Source organism: Anticarsia gemmatalis, chromosome 14 (assembly GCF_050436995.1).
Source record: "Anticarsia gemmatalis isolate Benzon Research Colony breed Stoneville strain chromosome 14, ilAntGemm2 primary, whole genome shotgun sequence".
Classification (NCBI taxonomy): domain Eukaryota; kingdom Metazoa; phylum Arthropoda; class Insecta; order Lepidoptera; family Erebidae; genus Anticarsia; species Anticarsia gemmatalis.
The window spans coordinates 2562674-2581329 of record NC_134758.1 but is presented as its reverse complement, the minus strand read 5'-3'; positions in this window follow the sequence as shown (position 1 = coordinate 2581329).

Genomic DNA, 18656 nt, shown 5'->3' with positions numbered 1-18656 from the left:
CGTGCGTTGAACTACATAGTACATATGTATTTGGTATGTAGCTCGATGTGATGTCCATTAAATGTGGTAGAGAATAATGATTTCTGGTTGAAATTGCTTTTGTGGGAAAGAAACGATGTTCAAGATTTTTTTTTTCAATATTTGGACGTTTTATATAAGGCTAATTAGGAGTTAATTTCACTAAACATTGTATGAATGAAACAAGTTGATTTCATAGAATTTAACGAAAAAGTAGGTACAGGACTTATGTACAATATCTCAAATTAAAAATACCTTAACTTTTTTTATGAAATATTATCAGTGTGCTTACAGCGTGCAACAAATTTTACTGGAAGTAAATAATTATTCTAACAGTAGCTAGTGTTTAATTAGATATTTAACTCAGACTTCAATAACGCTTTAGAAACGCCATATTCACCAATAACTAGACAACCTATTTATTAAAATTTTCATCCAACAACAAATATTCGTTCAACAATAAAAGAACTAAATAAAATATTTTTGAATTTATATTTCAGGGGTGCTCCAGTTCGTTTGCAGACAATAGGCTTTTTAGAAGTCAACCCGGGATTGTGCCATGACAATGTCAACTAGGCTGTATGATTAATGCCTTTGTTAACAACGCGAAGAATGCTAGTATTTGCTACTCTACTGCGTATTTTTACTAACGGTACTTCGTATTTTTACCAACTTCAGAAAAAGAGGAGCTTTTCAAAGCTACTGTATTTTTTAAAGTTTGATACCTCTTTTTTGGGAGAAGCTTGTGATTCTGATGTGGTTTTCAAAAAGTCTAACTTTGTATCATAGACCATAATAGTAATGTTTATGTTTTGCATTAATGTCGGTTCTTTTTTGTCAGAATTTTCATAGTACATTTTATTATTATGTTAGTATTTGAAATTTACAGGTATTATTTCTTTATCATAACCTTTAAACTCTCGCGTTGCATGTTTAATGTATAATAGAATACAGAAACCCGCGCCGAAACGTTAGGCGTTTTAAGTAAAATGCGTGTTCGCGTTAATAATATATATTATTTCTTTATATTCATCGATTAAATATGATTAAAGAAGAATAAAGTCACAAATCTACTTTTGATCAGTGTAGTAGCTTTAAGGCTTAACCTCTTTGTCACCAAGTGATAGCCTAACCCAGCAATGCCAGCAACAAAATTTATTTCTATTTAGGTAAGATTCTCAGGTACGTTAAAGCTTCACTATGTTAATTTCCATACTATACGTCCTATTGAATAATACATAGCATATATCCATCTAGAATAATGTAGTATCTTTAAGGGTTAAAAGATTCAGTATATAAAAGCCTATTAATGTAAAAGATCGTTAAATGATATGTCTAATATTTAACTTTAGTGAGCTTTAAAATTTAATGACAAGACTTTTTTGTGTATAAAACTGATATCAAAATTTGCGTGTAGAGTTATTTTGTCTAAAAACGAAGAGTAGTAACGAAAGTGCATTTTATTATGATAATTCTATCTAAATACTTAATGTCTCGACATAGGCCCGCCGCCAGCTTACCTATCTATATACGACCAAACAAAAGATTTTTAAGCTTATTATTGGTTCTCTTACACTTGGTGTTCGCAATGTAAACAAAATGTCTCGTACTCCTTTTATAAAGTCTGTAAAAAGGTATATTCTTTCCCGTATAATATTAGTTACTAACAAAACACAATTTTAATCTGAAAGAAAGAATTACTTATCTAAATTATTTTCCTCAAATATTCAATAATCTTTGTTCACGTCTGGCTAATTTGTTACGCATCTCAGGTCCCGTCTAGTCCTGTCTTTATTATGAAATTCTTGGAAGAAAGTCTCCCTCTATATTATTAAAGATAAAAATCGATTTAGGTAAGAAAACAATTTGGATACCGGGGTCACAGTGATGAACAATGAATACTCAATTATTTAGGTTATTGTTACTTTATTTCACAATTCGAATTCGGGTTAAAAAGATTTATAATCTCCGTCTGGTGGTATTATTTTGGCGACCTATTTAAGATTTCAGAGTTTAAGAATGATTATTGACAAAAAAAATTGGGGCTAAATTTTAGCCTTATAGCTTTCATGAATCGTGGTAAATACACCCTCTGTATCATCGACTATTATAAGTATCAGCATTTGACCTAAATGAATAAATGATTTGGTTAATGATTGACGTGACCTTAATTTTGGTTTTCGACCGTAAAGAAGAAGAATCCTAAAATCCAAAATATATATGTATCTAATATAGTGATTTGTTCCTTACAAAAATGTTTTCATGAATTGTAGCAGGTGCTTGAACACTTTGAAGTTGTTGAATGAAAATAAATCACATCATCATCAAAAATACTCGTATAAGATGACGAATGAGGTGACAGTTTGTAATATTTGACACTCAATCACTCGAGAGTGATACTGTCTGGCTGTAGCATGAATGAGTGCTGTCGGTATCAATAAGCATATCGATATAACACAGATAAGATAATACTTTATAATACAACAGAATACGTGATGTAACTGAATAGTAGAGAATACAGCTGCGTATAGTTCTGTAACGCGATTCACTACAGTCTGTACAATCTAGTACAGAGACTTTAAAATTTAAAATGTAGTTATCAGTTCCTAAAGCACCCACTAGAGGCGATCAGATTTTCATAGAAGTCAGATGTCGATATTCGGTAGTGGCAGAGAATCGCGCATAGACGACAATAAGCACTGTGAAACATACTTTAGGGCTATCAATTTTAAAGATTGAATTTTCTTTTAAAATCTAAGCACTGTTGTACATAATTAAGTCTTGGTTTTACGTTTCATAAACTTTATTTTCTTATTACAAAATGTCAAGCAGTCTTGTAAATATCAAAATACGTAAAATATGGTGTTTGCAGATTTATCTCATAAGTTTCGCGATTGCGCTGGTATTTATAGTCTGTCTCACTTTTCAATATACTATGATGACTCTAAATAAATAAACCCAACATATTATAATCTCGACATAACATTATGAAGTGATTCTCAGAACAGATAATCACATATCGTAACTCTTTCATAGATAAATATGACATCAGCATGTTTACTGTTACCAAGATTTGCTTGAAGCCATTTAATATTACGTTATTACAGATAAACGCCTTATTTATTCATGTTGTCTTGCATGGATTACTTTATGTTGTAATTAGAAAATATATTTTGATCATTCATTTACATTTCTTACGGGTGGACGACCTTCGTATAAGTCTCGGTTATCCTAACAAGCGCATAAAGCCATTATCACACCTCAAATAAATTTAGCCCTAAAATACCATTAATTTGGGAAGGAATATTTTATTTTCAAAACATTTATACGTTTTCGACAGAGGCTAAAAACACCAATTTTATTTTATTGCATAACAAATACCTATATATTGCAAAACAATCTTAAACATAAAATGCAAGGTAAATCTGAGTTTTACGCATGGAAAACGTGAATTCTCCAGTCAAATCTACTCGTAAATCTGCTTAGCACTTGTTCAGATAAAATGTTTCAGGTAACAGCGAGTAACGACCGCGTAATGTTCGCAAGACGTGTGAATATGACGGTCTCACTCAGGAACCTACTCTTGAAGAAATATGTATGTAGGTTTGCAGGTCATAGGAATTTTGGGAACTGGTTTTAGGTAGCACTTGAAAATGACTATTAATGTCTATAGTATTACTTTTAATGTTTTGTTACATATTTTCGTTTAAACTCACTTGTTACAAAAAAAAAGAGAACACTGTTCTCAATATGTATATTATTATGAAGTAGGTATATTAAAACGATCTGATATTTTTTGGAAATAAGATATCTTTATTCATTCGAATTGATATAAAAGCATTTTTGTGTTATCAAATGTAAGGTAATATTAATTTGATTTCGTCCTATTATTGGCAAGCGTGTGTTGTTAACATACGGAAGATTTTTAACAGAGTAAGGAAAATTTAATTAGATCTTTGAAGAATTGTAGTTATTAAGTCTTTTCGTGTTACTACAACACAGTAGGCAGTATCATCTTTTTACGTAGCACTAATATTGAATATCAGGCCTACAAGAACTAATTTAGGTTTGTGGTGTCCTGTAAGACGACGATAAGAGATTTTCTCTAGGAATAATAATAGTTTAGTACCTAATTTCGTATTTTTTGAGGAGCTCGTGGCTGAGGTTAAGCTACGCTTGCCGAGGTTGTTCTGTGGATGGGTGACCACTGACCATCTTATACATATCGGCTTCCTCCGTGTTTCGGAAGGCACGTTAAATTGTGGGTCAAGGCTGTCAATTTTGTAGATCTTTGACAGTCGTTAACAGTAGACAGAAGTTTTAAAGTCTGACAACCAGTCTTACCGAAGGGTATCGTGTTAGAACCCAGGTAACTGGGTTGTGGAGGTCAGATAGGCAGTCGCTCCATGTAAAACACTGGTTTTTTCAGATTTTTTTATTCAGCTGCATCCGGTGAGACTGGAAGCCGACTCCAACATAGTTTGGAAGAAAGGCTAAGCCATGACCTAATTTCGTAATTTTTATGCTCAATGCTTGCAAAATTGGTTATAAGTCCACTAGAATTACAAATGACTGATTAATGTGCGTAAATAACCGTAGATTTATAACGAAGTAAAGCAACCGTTTTCAACAAGTTCTTATGTGGTGTCAAAATGTACGAAAATTCCGTACATTTGTAGGTAAATGATAATAAATATGATGTGATAAATAAATATTTTCTTCATCCTTTTACAGACGCTTGAGAGCACCCGTTCCAGACTTTAGGCGTCTTATTCCCACTTTGGACTCACATTGTATTGTTTATTGATGTGTAAAGTAGTAAACCCAAAACAAGAACGATCTTAAAATTTTATTAGCTGAAGGCAATATGCCAAAAGAACTTTTATTCAACACTTTGAATGTGAAGTGCTTTCAATTTTATACGAATGTAAATTTAAAGTACTTTGCATTGGAAAATAGAGCACCTTGGCGTTAAATTTTGTACAGAGAATATATTTTTCACGTAATTCGCTTTATTGTACAGATTAATTATAGAAAACTACATGCCACAAAAGTACTATAAGTTTTAGCATACTTGCAAATTGGTAAATCATAAATCGGAGATGGAATCAGAAAAATGGATTCGTCACTCAACAATCGTCGTCTAAAGACTTTGATTGGTTGATCAATTGAAGATGTGTTCATTTAAAATATTAGGATGATATATTATGATATAGATGAGCGGTGATAGCCGAGTGGTATAAGTTGGCACCTCCCACGCAAGTGGTCGCAGGTTCGAACCCGAGGCAACACACCAATGACTTTTCGAAGTTATGTGTGTATTAGAAATAATTGTCACATGCTCCAACGGTGAAGGAAAACATCGTGAGGAAACCTTGCATGCCTAAAATTTGTTTAATACATTTATTGAGGGCATGCAAAGTCCCCAACCCGCACTTGGCCAGCGTGGTGGACTTAAGGCCTAACCCCTCCCTCATTACGGGAGGAGACCCTTGCCCAGCAGTGGGACATTAATGGGTTAAATTATATTATGTAAAACATATACATATACACAGGACAATCGACATAACTCTGTAAATGGTGTATTCGTCAAACCAACCCATCACCTCCTGTCCTCGCCTTATGTTCTTTGATACATCTGGCGTTGTTTTTGTATAAAACAAAACAAGACGCAATCAAGAAAACCAGAGCCTTGCATCGCGTAAGTTATAGCATTTCAGATTTCTATCTTAAAGGACAATGGTCTTAGTCCGACAACATAGTCTTTTCATGCACTAGTCACTTACTGCAAGTTCCCAGAACAAGAATATTGCAAGCGCGTTCAATATTGCTGGTTTTGGTACGAAGCTGTAATTTTCTTGTAAATACTTGGAAATACGCAAAGTCCGTTTATGCCTGAATACGTTAATATCTCGCGATACAAAATAGTTTCTAGCATAGAAGAAAATTATATTCACCTGAAATTTATATAAAATTTACACACGAAGGTATATATAGAAGAGTGTTTCGCCGTTTACAATATTCTGTGATAGGCGACTAGGTTATTAATACATAAATCGAACCAAGATTTCGTTATTAAGAGTCGCATCCACTATTGGTTACACTACAGAGCAGAAACGATTATTTATCCATCATCAAACGATCATTTGGCCTAGCTCCATAGAGAGATCGATTTGATTATTATTTCATCATCATCATCATTTATTTATAGCCTTTCATCCAAACATTGATTCATAAAATTGCGACCTATTTCATCAAGATAGCACATACTTATACCTATGAAAGCGAAAAACAAAATATCTGCTCAAAAGTACATTCAATTTACAATTTTTATTACGTGCCAAGCAAATCTCGTTCTAATCGTAATTTATTATCCTTAAATATTGTAAACAGCTAACTGTCATATAAAACGACGTGCATAAGGTACAAACTCCGTGACACATTCAAATTTCAAACGAAATAAAATAAACATACTGGATAAACTAGAACGGATGATGTAATATTTTCACTATACAGAAGAAAATGCAGAAATTTCGGTTGCAAACTTCTCACCTTAAAAACATTTATATTCAGTGTCAATAAGTCTCTCATGACATTTCGGATCTAAAAGTTTCTTATAAAATGTTAATTTTAAACTTAACGTTGGCGTTAATAATAAGATAATTTAACGCCTATTTAGGTAAATATTTTTTTTATATGACGTACCTAATTGTATTTGCATTATTATGAACTCTTTTTGAATACAAACTCTTCGACACCCTTAAAATCATCCTGTACGTATTAATAATTAATTGATACCGAATAAAATCTACCGCTTATGCAAATTATAGAGCGAATTTCTACACCCCAGTCCTTGCACATAATGAAGTTCAATGACCCTCACCATTGACATTGAAATGTCCTTCAAAACTCAAGCACTTGATCTTCTGCCTTTACTCTACAGTGTTCAGGATGAAATGTTTGCAAACAGATCGTAAGTGGTCGCCTGTTTACGAAGCGAATCGTTTACGAAACGTCAAATATTCTGATGTTTTACAGCTTTTAAATCAGTTCACCGTATGGTAACCTTGTGGTGAATGCTTAATGAAGATTTTGGTTTATTTGGGGCAGTTATTTCTAAATATGATGGAAATAAAATCAATCACCAAATTCATACTAATATATAAATAGGAGTCTCTCTATTTGTTATAGCCAAGCTGCAGAAGCTTTAAAAAAAACATGGAGATAGTTGAAGACTCAGATTCAAATATAGGATACTCAAAACACAACCAGAACAGATGTATTTTAATATATGTACAATTTCGCAAAAGCTGCAGTCTCATGTCCTTTAAATTTGTAAAATTGTATATTCGTTTATATACGTGAAATGTGTCACATCAAAAGCAGCCGCTTTAGCGTCGCATTTGTCTAAGTTACTACAATACAGAGAGATTTACTTAATCAACTTTAATTAGGCTATTAGATAATTATGGTCTAAGCATATTACTCGTCAGTAAACAGTTTCAAATGGGCTCACTATAAAATAACAAGAAATTTTAATTGCTCATTTTAATACAAAACTTAGACACTATTTTCGTTATTAAAAACTTCACAAACAAGATTTCTCAAAAGAAATTACTTAAAACTTAAGTAATAAGTTTCTCAGCTTATTTCTTAGACAACACGGTATAGTTAGACCAATTAGTTAACAAAGCATTTCACAATTAAGGGAGGCCATATTATAGCGTTTTGTCCAAGATACCTCGGTTCGTAGTAAAATTGAGAGGTTTCCTGGGAAAATGCGGCTCTTTGTGCTTTGGTACAAAGATAACAGACACGACTGGAGAGTTTTATGAGAGGAGCTAAGCCTCGAAGCGTGGAGACAATCTATGTGCGGTGCTATTGAAAGAGGGGGATTTTTGCTTGTTTTATGGCTTAGGAAGCTGGTTGAAATAAGGTGGAAGCTTGGAATCAGAAGCAGCATTTATCACGTTAAGTATACTAGCCCCATAGGATGCGAACGAAAGAAATAGTGACTACTCACTAAATTCCTACTCCTACTACACTCTAGAATGTATTAAGAGTTTCGTGAGGGGACAAACGGCCATAAAATCTGAATCACACACTGGACACTATAGATAGATGTACTGTTTCTGTGCTCAGGCATTTCGATAGTTTTTGACAATAACACAAGATTTGGCCCTGAAAGATTTCAAAGGGATTCTGCTTTGGCAATTTCATTCTCATAAAGTCTACAAAAAAGATCAGATGTCCGAACTGAAATCTCAAGATATTTAGTTATCAGCCAAACAGCCAATAACTCAAAATTATTTTCATGCAAAAACATTGCACAATTTCACCGCTATCACTCTCTCCACCGGCTTACGTACGTACATAAATGGTGCCTAAACATGTAGCCATTTGGCGCATCGTAAATAATGCTAAGCCGCGATTATCTGGCATTAACGACTATATTAACCGTGATTACCTTGTTTTTTGCCTGCGATGTTAGTGTGTGAAGGATTTAGTGATACTGAAAACATGTTTTTGGGTGTCATAAGTACGAGTATATAGTAATCGTGTGTTTTGATAGATTGTTGATTCAAAATGCGTTCAATTGTGATTTGCACATAAACACTACGCAATTTCCGGTGATCATAGTTTTCATTAGACTACAGAAGTATTTTTTTAAAGCGTTACGTATTGGATATTGTAATGTCGTTGATATACGGGACATAAAATTTCATGTATTGGCATAGGGACGATTTTTTCCAGCAAAGATTGTAGAAATTCTCAACAATTGGTACTATGGAGTATCGAGAGTTTCACATACACACAAAGACTAAAATATATTGCAAAAAAAATTCTACGGCATCCGCTAAAGACGTACATTAGATTTTGTCGATGGCTAATGCCTCCTCTGTTCAGCGCCCCTGGCGTACTGCACAGAAACCAACTCAAATGTTCAACTTTCCGTGTTCCATAGTGTACTGATTGTAGAAATCTTTCTACTTTCTGATGTCAAGAATTTCGTGGAATAAGACTCAGCTATGTGCGTAACTCTAATCACATTAATAGGAAATAAAGCGTAAATTTATGACTGTAGTGAGGGCGCATGCGTGTACATTATACGAAAGCAGAATTAATTAATTAACAGTGTGTCATAAATCACACACCGTGCTCCTGAGAGCGATATTTACTATATTAACTAGTAATGGAGGGAAGCTAGGGTTCTGCGAATGACTTATAGAAATACTTGTTGAACCGCGCGATTCCATTCATGTACTACCTTATCTCTCATAACTGTTAAACTTTCGAGTTGCATGTTTAAATAAAATTTGATAATAGAATTTTAACCTGAAAATGCATTTCAAGTTAAAATGCGTGTTTGCGTCAATTTCCGTATCCTTTTATCCTGTATATATAACTGATCACTGTTATAGCTTGACAAATGTTAATTTTGAAAAAACTATGCTTGATCCCTGCCCTTAACTACAACTATCCAAATTTGTATCAAAATAAGTTCAATGGCAGTGTTGGGCAAAATTTAGTTTGATTGATGATTGATGATTAAGATTAAATTATTTATTCATGACTAATGAATAATGACTAAAAAAATTCAATCATGAGTCGTGATTGATGATTAATTAGTGTTAGTGTTAGTTATTCAATCATGACTAAAATTTTAATGACTAAAAATAATAGTTAAATAAAACTAAGCTTTTCAAGTCTACGTTCCATGACTGTTGATTTGTTAATCACAGGTTTTTAATTAAAGCTAGTTTTACAACAGAATCAGTTAATTTTTTTTTAATTTACAAAGGTACACATTTGCAAAAATAAGTTCGGGCTAATTTAGTTTAAAATAATTTAAATTGCTTTTTAAAACTACGCGTTTTGAAAATCAAATTTTATAAATAATGGAATTATCTTCTTTCAGTCAACTTAAGGTGGTGATCAGTTATAGTTTTATAGATGTGTTCAATTAAACTAAAATTATGTCACCTGAATTTTTTTTTTTAGTTTAATCATCATACAAAAATACAATAAATTAGTCATCAGTCATTTAATCATTGAATGATTGATGACTAATTTATTTAATCATGATTATGATTATTATTTTTACTCATGATTAATTCAATCATGACTAAATAATTCATGACTAAATTAGTCATGACTAATCAATTGATTGAAAAAATTAGTTGATTGACCCAACACTGTTCAATGGTTTAGACACAAAGTGTAAAACATAGAGAAACAGTCTGCCTGGTATTCAAACTTGTAATTTTACGCTGCATTTGCAATGCATAACAAATGTACGAATAAATGACCTATGCATTGCGATAGTTTATTGTGTGAGTGATCTCTGAGAGGCAGAAAAATACTAGTCAGAGATCGTTCGAATAGCAAAGACCTATAAATGCAACCTAGGAGCTTGTTAACCATGGATTAAATATTACGCGGTTTTGAAATATAAACTTCACGAAAGTTATAATTCAATATAAAACGTTTTAATCAAACACAAAATGAAGTACACGGAAGCAGAAACATCATTGAAAATTTAATATTCAAAGGAAATAACAAAATTGTGTATAATTTTGAAGGGTTATCGTAAATTTCTTCTACATAATTAATTTGAGTTTTAATTTGTTGCGTCCTTAATATTATGTTATAATTATAAATGTGAGAAATAATTTAAATCGGGTCAAATAATTGTATCTCGACATTTTACAGTATTCAAATCTTCAACAAATTATTTGCTGGGCGAGATTTGAAGCGATGCCGATGGTTGAAAGTTTTTTTATAATATGACAGTAATTCTTTCACTCCCATAGCTTGGTCTACAAACCTTAACTTCATCAATCTAGAATCAGAAGCACCTTTTAGGCTCGACGTAGGATTCGGACCCAATACCTTTGCGTGGCAGTCGCATACTCTACCAATCGCGCCTCAGACGTATGTTATAATAATAGTACAACAATTTCAGTCCACACGACGTGTAGGATCTGTGTGACAAAGGCGTTATATTCCTTTTGTCTACAAAGAACATGAACACTATAAGCGTTAATATCTCTATGTCTATGCAAATCGATTGAACTGGATACCAGTATACTACCGCTAGCTTTTACTTGCTATTAGAATATATTAGAGAAATACGTATTTTATTTCATACTAGCTGACCCGTGCAGCTTCACTCGCGTGAATTTCGTACTGTTGTGCTTATTCGTTTGAGCACGCGAATTGCGAAGCGCTCGATACACCTACACATAAATATGCTAACAACACTTTTGTCATTTAATGGTTGTTGACGAAAGCGACCCGAAGGGCACATAATATGACACAGGCTCAGGCAGGCAGGCCTGATTTCCTGTGGTTACCTTCTTTTCCGTTCTCGTCTGCATCCGTACCAGTTTATAGCGTAAAATATAATACCTTACTATAGACTGATATATTGCTTACGCGTCTGGATTCAGAATATTCAGACAGACCTATCTGCGCCGGAGCTCTTCACATGCGTAATAATCTATACTTGCGATGATACGTCCGAAACCGCGTAACCCGTAATTATTTTTTATAAATCATCCGTTGTTTATTTTTATGCAACCAATTTTGGTTATGTGTTACGAGCTAGGATATCCTCGAGAGAGTTGCGTTATGAAATAACACCATCTATTAGTTGGTGCTCAAACTCAGGTTCAAACGATTTCTACTTATTTTTTGCAATTTTATAGAAATCTGTGAAATTGTATGCAATAAAAAGTATTCTATATGCTGCTCCACTACTTATTCTATGTCTGTACTAAATTTCAGTGCATTATATCCGGTAGTTTTTCTCCTAATAAATTTCAGAGTCACAATATACATTCGTTTTAGGTAGGTGTAGATTATATTCTATATTAATTTCAAGATTAATTAGTGCGTAGTTTATTCACATACGCTCAAACCTAACAATACAAGAAATCCTTTTTTTACATGGCTCTCAGGGCGGAGTGCAGAGCTATGTGTGAGTGCGCTGTAGGCAGGGCCGGCCCGCCCTTATAGGCAAACTAGGCAACTGCCTAGGGCGCTCGTATTTGGGGGGCGGCATAGCAATGCGAGCGGCATCACCACTGAGCACGCGGATCGATCAAAAATGGTTCAATCAATCGAAATTGTTTCTTCATTTGCAAGAATGAAGGCAAGAAAAAATCATTTTTCATAAATTAATGTCTACAGCCTAGCAACTGAATCGTGTCACAAGATTATGCTCTAATTATTTGATTAAGAAATACACTTATAATCTGCTTTGCTTTATTTACCTGAACCCATGCCAGTACCTAGTAAAAATTTTTTTTGATTTTTGAATATGCTATTTCCGGGTTATTCAAAAGTACAGAATTCGCAGTTTTGTTTGTGCGGAGTTTTGTTTTGTCACTCTTTAATCGGTGATATCGGTGAAATATTTTTTTTGTTGTGTTTTGTATGGGCGTCGTTTCAATGATTTGCCTAGGGCGCCAAGTTTCGTTGAGCCGGCGCTGGCTGTAGGCATCAACAATACAAGATAACTTGGCTGACATAGCACATAAACAATGTGAATGCCCGTCAAGCTTTATTCCCCTTTAATATAATAACATGAGATATTAGTACACGCTAAAGTTTAATATAACGAAACAACAAATGATCCCCTCTTAACTTTTCAAACTACGACAAAAATCGGTACTCGATAAATTCTCATCATTACGCTCCACTCCTCGAGGAGCTGCAGTAGATATTGTAAAGTTTTCATCGAAAGCACTGAACATTGAACAAGCCACTCGAGAACAACAGAAACAGGGAGAAACGATTTACTTTCCGTGTCACTAGTTAGACTTGTATCTTTTAGAGTATTCCTTTGAAACATCTTCAAATAACAATGTATGCAATTGGCATTATTTTTTGTAGTTTTATGATAAGTTTAGTTTTGAATTTGAATGAAAATCTCAGCTGTTTAATATCTCAAACAACTAACAATACGATTAAATAAGTGTTTGCCAAAAACTTTTTTTTTTACTACATGTCCAATTCTGAGTTCGTACTTTGGTATGGCAGAATATGAGGTTATTGGTTCAATTATCATATCTGGAAAACGTTAAAGTTTGAAGTAGTACTTCGAAGAGGCAGATTTTAATTATGCGAAGTTACTAACGAAAACCATTTTATGAAAAGGACTTTGTATTACTACTTAGCTTTTTGAAAATTTTATTAAACTTCCATTTCTATCATCCAATTATTATAGTTCAAAGAACTATCATATAACAAGAAACTACTTAAACAACTCATGTACATAGCTAACTTATAAAATGAATATTACGGAGAATATTCAATGAATTCTTTTTAAAAAATCATGAAGCGAAACTTTTGTCTTTCTTCAAAGCAATCGGAAACTTTGTTCCCGTGAGTTAATAAATTCTTTAAACATAAAGTAGAAAGAGATCGTACTTTGCTGATTTATTACGAGTATTAAATAACTAGTACGTATATCAAAGTAACTGAATGAGTTCCTTTACAATTGAACTAACAAGATTTTGAAATGTCAAGTTATTGCATATTGAACAAAACATTTATAATTGCAAGTTAGTTTAAATTTTATTCCAAAATGTCTTGGCATTTCCCGTAGTTTTAAGACATTTTAGGACTGAATTAATGATAAAATACGATAGAAATGAGGATGGTCAACATAATATACATATAATTCATGGTGGCCAGCTTGAAGGGAGCTGATATAAATCTAAGCTAGTGCGTGCTTTTATCTAGAATCAATTTATTAAAATACGATTTGTCTTGGTACTTCGAAAATAACGTTTCGTAAATGAAGAAAAACAAAAATGTTTATTTTCGTAAATCGGAATAGTTTATAGGGTATTTTATTTTATACAGGGTAGGAGTATAAACCGAAAGTGTAACGGCAAGACGTTGTCAGATAGTAAAAGAGGTAGTATTCCTTTACGATACTGCGTTCGGTATAGGTATTGAGCACGTGGTCGTTTTGGACAATGGTTTATCTGATACTAGGTTCCACTCGCGACTTCGTCTCAATAAAAAAAAACGGAGTGAGTATTATATCTGCTAATCGAGGGATAAACAGGTTCCCGGGGAATCCTTTACCAGCGGATGGACGACCACCCGACTAATCTAAAAATTTAAATTTATCTCTGGCACAAGTACCATAGTTTTTGAAATTTCGGCCATTATGTGTGTTTTTAAGAAGGCGATTTACGCTCGTACTTTTTGATGCTGTGATCACAAATTAAGGCTTTTTTTTATCCGTTTTTTGCAATTAAATTCCGAATAGATGTGCTGTTGAACCTAGAATCTTGTTTTGTTGTAACTACTAGTTTTTCATTTAAATTATGCATTCAAAGTTAAATTTTATAATTTTTCAAAACTTTTGTGCAAGTTGTGCAACTTATAGCAGTAGTGAAAAAAAAATGTATGGTGGCCTGACTGCCCACGCCATAAATAATTTCTGTATAATATGTGTTATTGCTTTTGTTAAGCTAGCAACGAATCAGACATGATTATATCACAAAGTCAAGCATTTTTAAAAATATCGAGAGAAAACTCATTTTGATGTAATTTTAATGAGACTACATAAAAAACATCGCCTCAAAATAAAGTACTTACCATCAAATCGGTCACCCTAATACCAAAATATATAAAAAAAAAAATACAGACGTATTAAGAATCTCCTTCTATTTTCGATGGAGGTAAAAATAGTCTAGTCCATTAAAATATTATAATCATTTACCTACATTACAAACTTTTACTTAAATCGAACATAAAATTATAGAGTAGAGTAACTATTTCAAATATTCAAAAGGTTCAATATATTATGTAGGATTCGCACCATTTATGGCTATTAACCTTTGTTGGGCCTAATCTAGTGTGGGAAGACCTTTTTATGAGTTTATTTTTATCTGCAACATCATTATAACTTCGTAAATAGAGGAATAAACGTCAAAATATATTCGTATTAGATGTTTTTTAGTCGTAAAGTGTAATATCAAAGTATTCCAGGGGGGCTATCACGTATCTCAGTTGACAGCCATTTGAAAGCCACTATGCTGTCCATTGTTTTCTCCCCCAGATGATAGTGATTAATACGTTACGTCAAAGTAGCAATGTACTGAATAGTGACCATAGATTTGACGTATACTAGCTGTCAACTGAGATACGTGATAAGCTCGCTGGCCGTAGCTACGTAGTGTTTCATGTACTTACAATTATTAATGTACGAACACTATTTTAAAACTAAATCATCATTCAAGGCTATTTCGTACTATTATTGACTTTCGAAAACTCTCTGTATGCTTTGATTAACGTCTCTAGCGGGTGTTCCAGGAACTATTTGACGTCAATCTTTCCATAGTTGATAGTACCGTCGGTAGAGAATCGCCGTTACTGCAGCTTAATTGAGTAGTTTCTTAGGTTTACCAAACTTATAAAAAATGTTGTACATATCAAGATAAATAACATAACGGTATTTCTTTCAACTATTATTACTAAAGGCTTAAATACAGTTAAATATCCACCGTTTAGTTTTTCCTCATTCAGTTCCTCACATCGATCAAAGCCTTACCACATCAACGTCCCCAAGGCCACTCAACAACCCCCAAATAGAGCTGAAATACCTTCTTTTATTTACGACGTATAAATCTCTCAGCACTGGATACTAGGCAAGGATTAAGGCATAAATCAGTGGTTTCGAAATAAAGTGGCTGAACGGAACCGATACTGCGAAGAACCTGTCGAAACCCTGTTTTGGTATAAGTAAGTTCCTTGTGTTGCAGAAAAATTGCTTTTTTACGCCGGCTAAATTGTAAATTGTGAAGGAAGGGTCTAATAATGTACTGGATAAACCTTTTTATCGCGAAAATAAGTGTGTCTGCATGTCACGCTCGCACTGCGAAGCAGCTTCATCGTTTAACCTGTATGAAATTTGGCAGGAAAATCTACGATTTTTAGGTATTGCGGAGTGTTTAATAATTTTGAGCAAATTATCGTTTTTCAAAACATTGAGTAGTGTAATTATATCGTTATCTTCATTTTTTTATTGCGTTTGAATAGTATTAAAATGCAATAATTTCACAAGGCAACTTTAAAACTTTTTATAAATCAGACGCTAGTTGACAGTTTAAAAAACAAAGTCCTAAAAATACAACAGACATCTAGCTTTTCGATTATCTTCAAAACTTATATTTATTTTTTCTTTTAACTTACGCTAAGACATCAAGACCGAGAAACTTTAATGAGAGTTTCATGTCAAACGGATGAGTGACGAAACAAAGAACAAAACTTTGCTTTTTACGATATAATTTAGTTTATTTTTATGAGCCGTAGTTCTTTGACAGTCTCTGTAGCTGGGGACTGTCTCTGTAGTCTGATTGGTAGGGTATACGACTTCTTACCAAGAGCTGCTACTGTCCCGTTTTCAATACGGAAATGGCAAGTTGATATTGGTCACGTCTAAATAATAGAATTTACCTAGTAGAAGCCTGGAGTTGGTGAACGTGTATGGCAATAGGCAATAGGGTCGCCTCCTATTACAGACTAACAATAAAAACGGTAAAAAGCGTGTGTAACTCGTGCACCCCTGCCTTTTCATCGGATCGCGGTATCGCGTCTCATATGTTGTTAACATATTACCAATTATTTATTCTGTGGTATTACAACGCTTTACCAAAAGACCCACAATCTCAAAACTCAAATAACATGTTCCCAATAATTACCGTTATATGCAATATATGCATCCAAAGTCCGAACCTTATTTGTTTGAGTTCTAACCACGGCTATTGTTCCAAAAGTTATGGGTTCAATATTCGATTCGGGGATCGTGTTATTAGGTGATTGTCGGAGTAATATCCAGCAGTCAGGAGTTTGGAACTGCACTAAATAGGTAGACTGTGGTAATTAAGGTCTATGTTTTATCTACACGGTAAAAGGGTTGAAAAAGGAGTAAGACCTGGCTTGGTCAGATGATTAGACAGAAACAGTAAATGGCCAAAGTGGATAGTGGGACTTTAGGACATTAATGTACTCATATATGCTTAACAGAATATTGCATTTACGCATTTTATTTCAATGAATTTCAATCACATTAATAATAAAATTGAAAATTTTGTCTCAGGCCAAAAAAATCATAGGGCCAATTATTATATAGGGGCAATAAGCGGGACTTGCAATGTTCGAAAACTCACAACATATTTTCTTAAGTTATAATTACAGTCTACATTTCATTAAAAAACGAAGTGTAAACCAGTTAGTTGATTTCATTTACTTTGTTTCAGACCTAAATCTAATTTCCCCTTCAAAACCACAAAGGCTGAAAAGGGTTTGAAATGGGGATATGAAAAACATATGCCGACGATAAATTTTGTAACAGTTACGCCAAAGTTACATATCAATAAATTATTAAGTCTATACGACGATTACTATTCTTCCACATAACAAAAGAGCTGGTATTTCATAATTACAGATTTTATATAATTTTCCAACTACATCGCGATCATCTCAGATAAATATTATCTGTCCAATAAATCATAACTCTAACGTAAAGAAACACGTAACTTTAAAAATCATAATCGCTTCTGTAGTTTTAGATGGCATTCAGACATATAGTACCATTTCAAGTACTTTGACGTCGTTTATATATTAAGGTCCCTTGCCTACCTCCATAGAAACATGTAATGCTATTGTTTGTTTGTTTGACCGCGCTAATCCCAAGAACTGTTGGTTCGAATAGAAAAAAATAATAGACTTTTACTGAGCAAGGCGTTTAATAAGCATCATGGCTAATAAGAGTGGAGCAGCAATAAGAAACGTGGTGGAAATGGAAAAACTAAAATCCACGCGGACGAAATCGCTATCGGCACCTACTGAATCAAAAAATACGCTTTAATACCAACATTATATTCATAACACAATTTAAACGTGACCTCACAAATCACACACTGTAAAGCGTAATAGAGTCACGGATCATATCTGATTCTTTTCTATAACTTCACTTGATTACAGTGTCACAAGTATCTTAGAATAAAGCTTGTAATATCCCGAGTGGCTAAAGAAATATACTAAGAAGTACAAACAAGATATTTTGAGGATGAACGAATGGAAGCTAGGTATTTGTTCAGGCAATCAAATTTTATTTGCAGACGATGTGACTATGAAATACGCCTAAAAGAAAATAAATACGCCTAAGAAAAGTATAAAAATTATATGTGTGTGCATGTCGCTTGAACTAAAATATTACAAAAGAACTTTGGTTATTTGTGTGCGTTATTGAATTCCAATATTTTAATAGAACTGGAGTTTCGATATAATTTTAAAATTAGATCTTATATACCTTCTAGCATATTAAAATATTTACTTATCTATCTGTGTAAATGCAAGACGTAATAAAATACCTACACGTAAAATTCGATCTGACCCGAAATACTCTACTCGCATCAAAAGTTTCAACTGCTACTTAAGCTGTTTTGGTATAGTTTTTTTTTTAAAGTACTCATAGCTTAATTTGATTCATTATCTGCAACTGTAGGTTAATTACAATAATGTCCTCCTAGCCGATATACGGCTACGGCGGTCAGTTTCATTGATACTGGCCCTCTGTGCAGGACTTTGTTTATAGTGTCCAAGTGTGT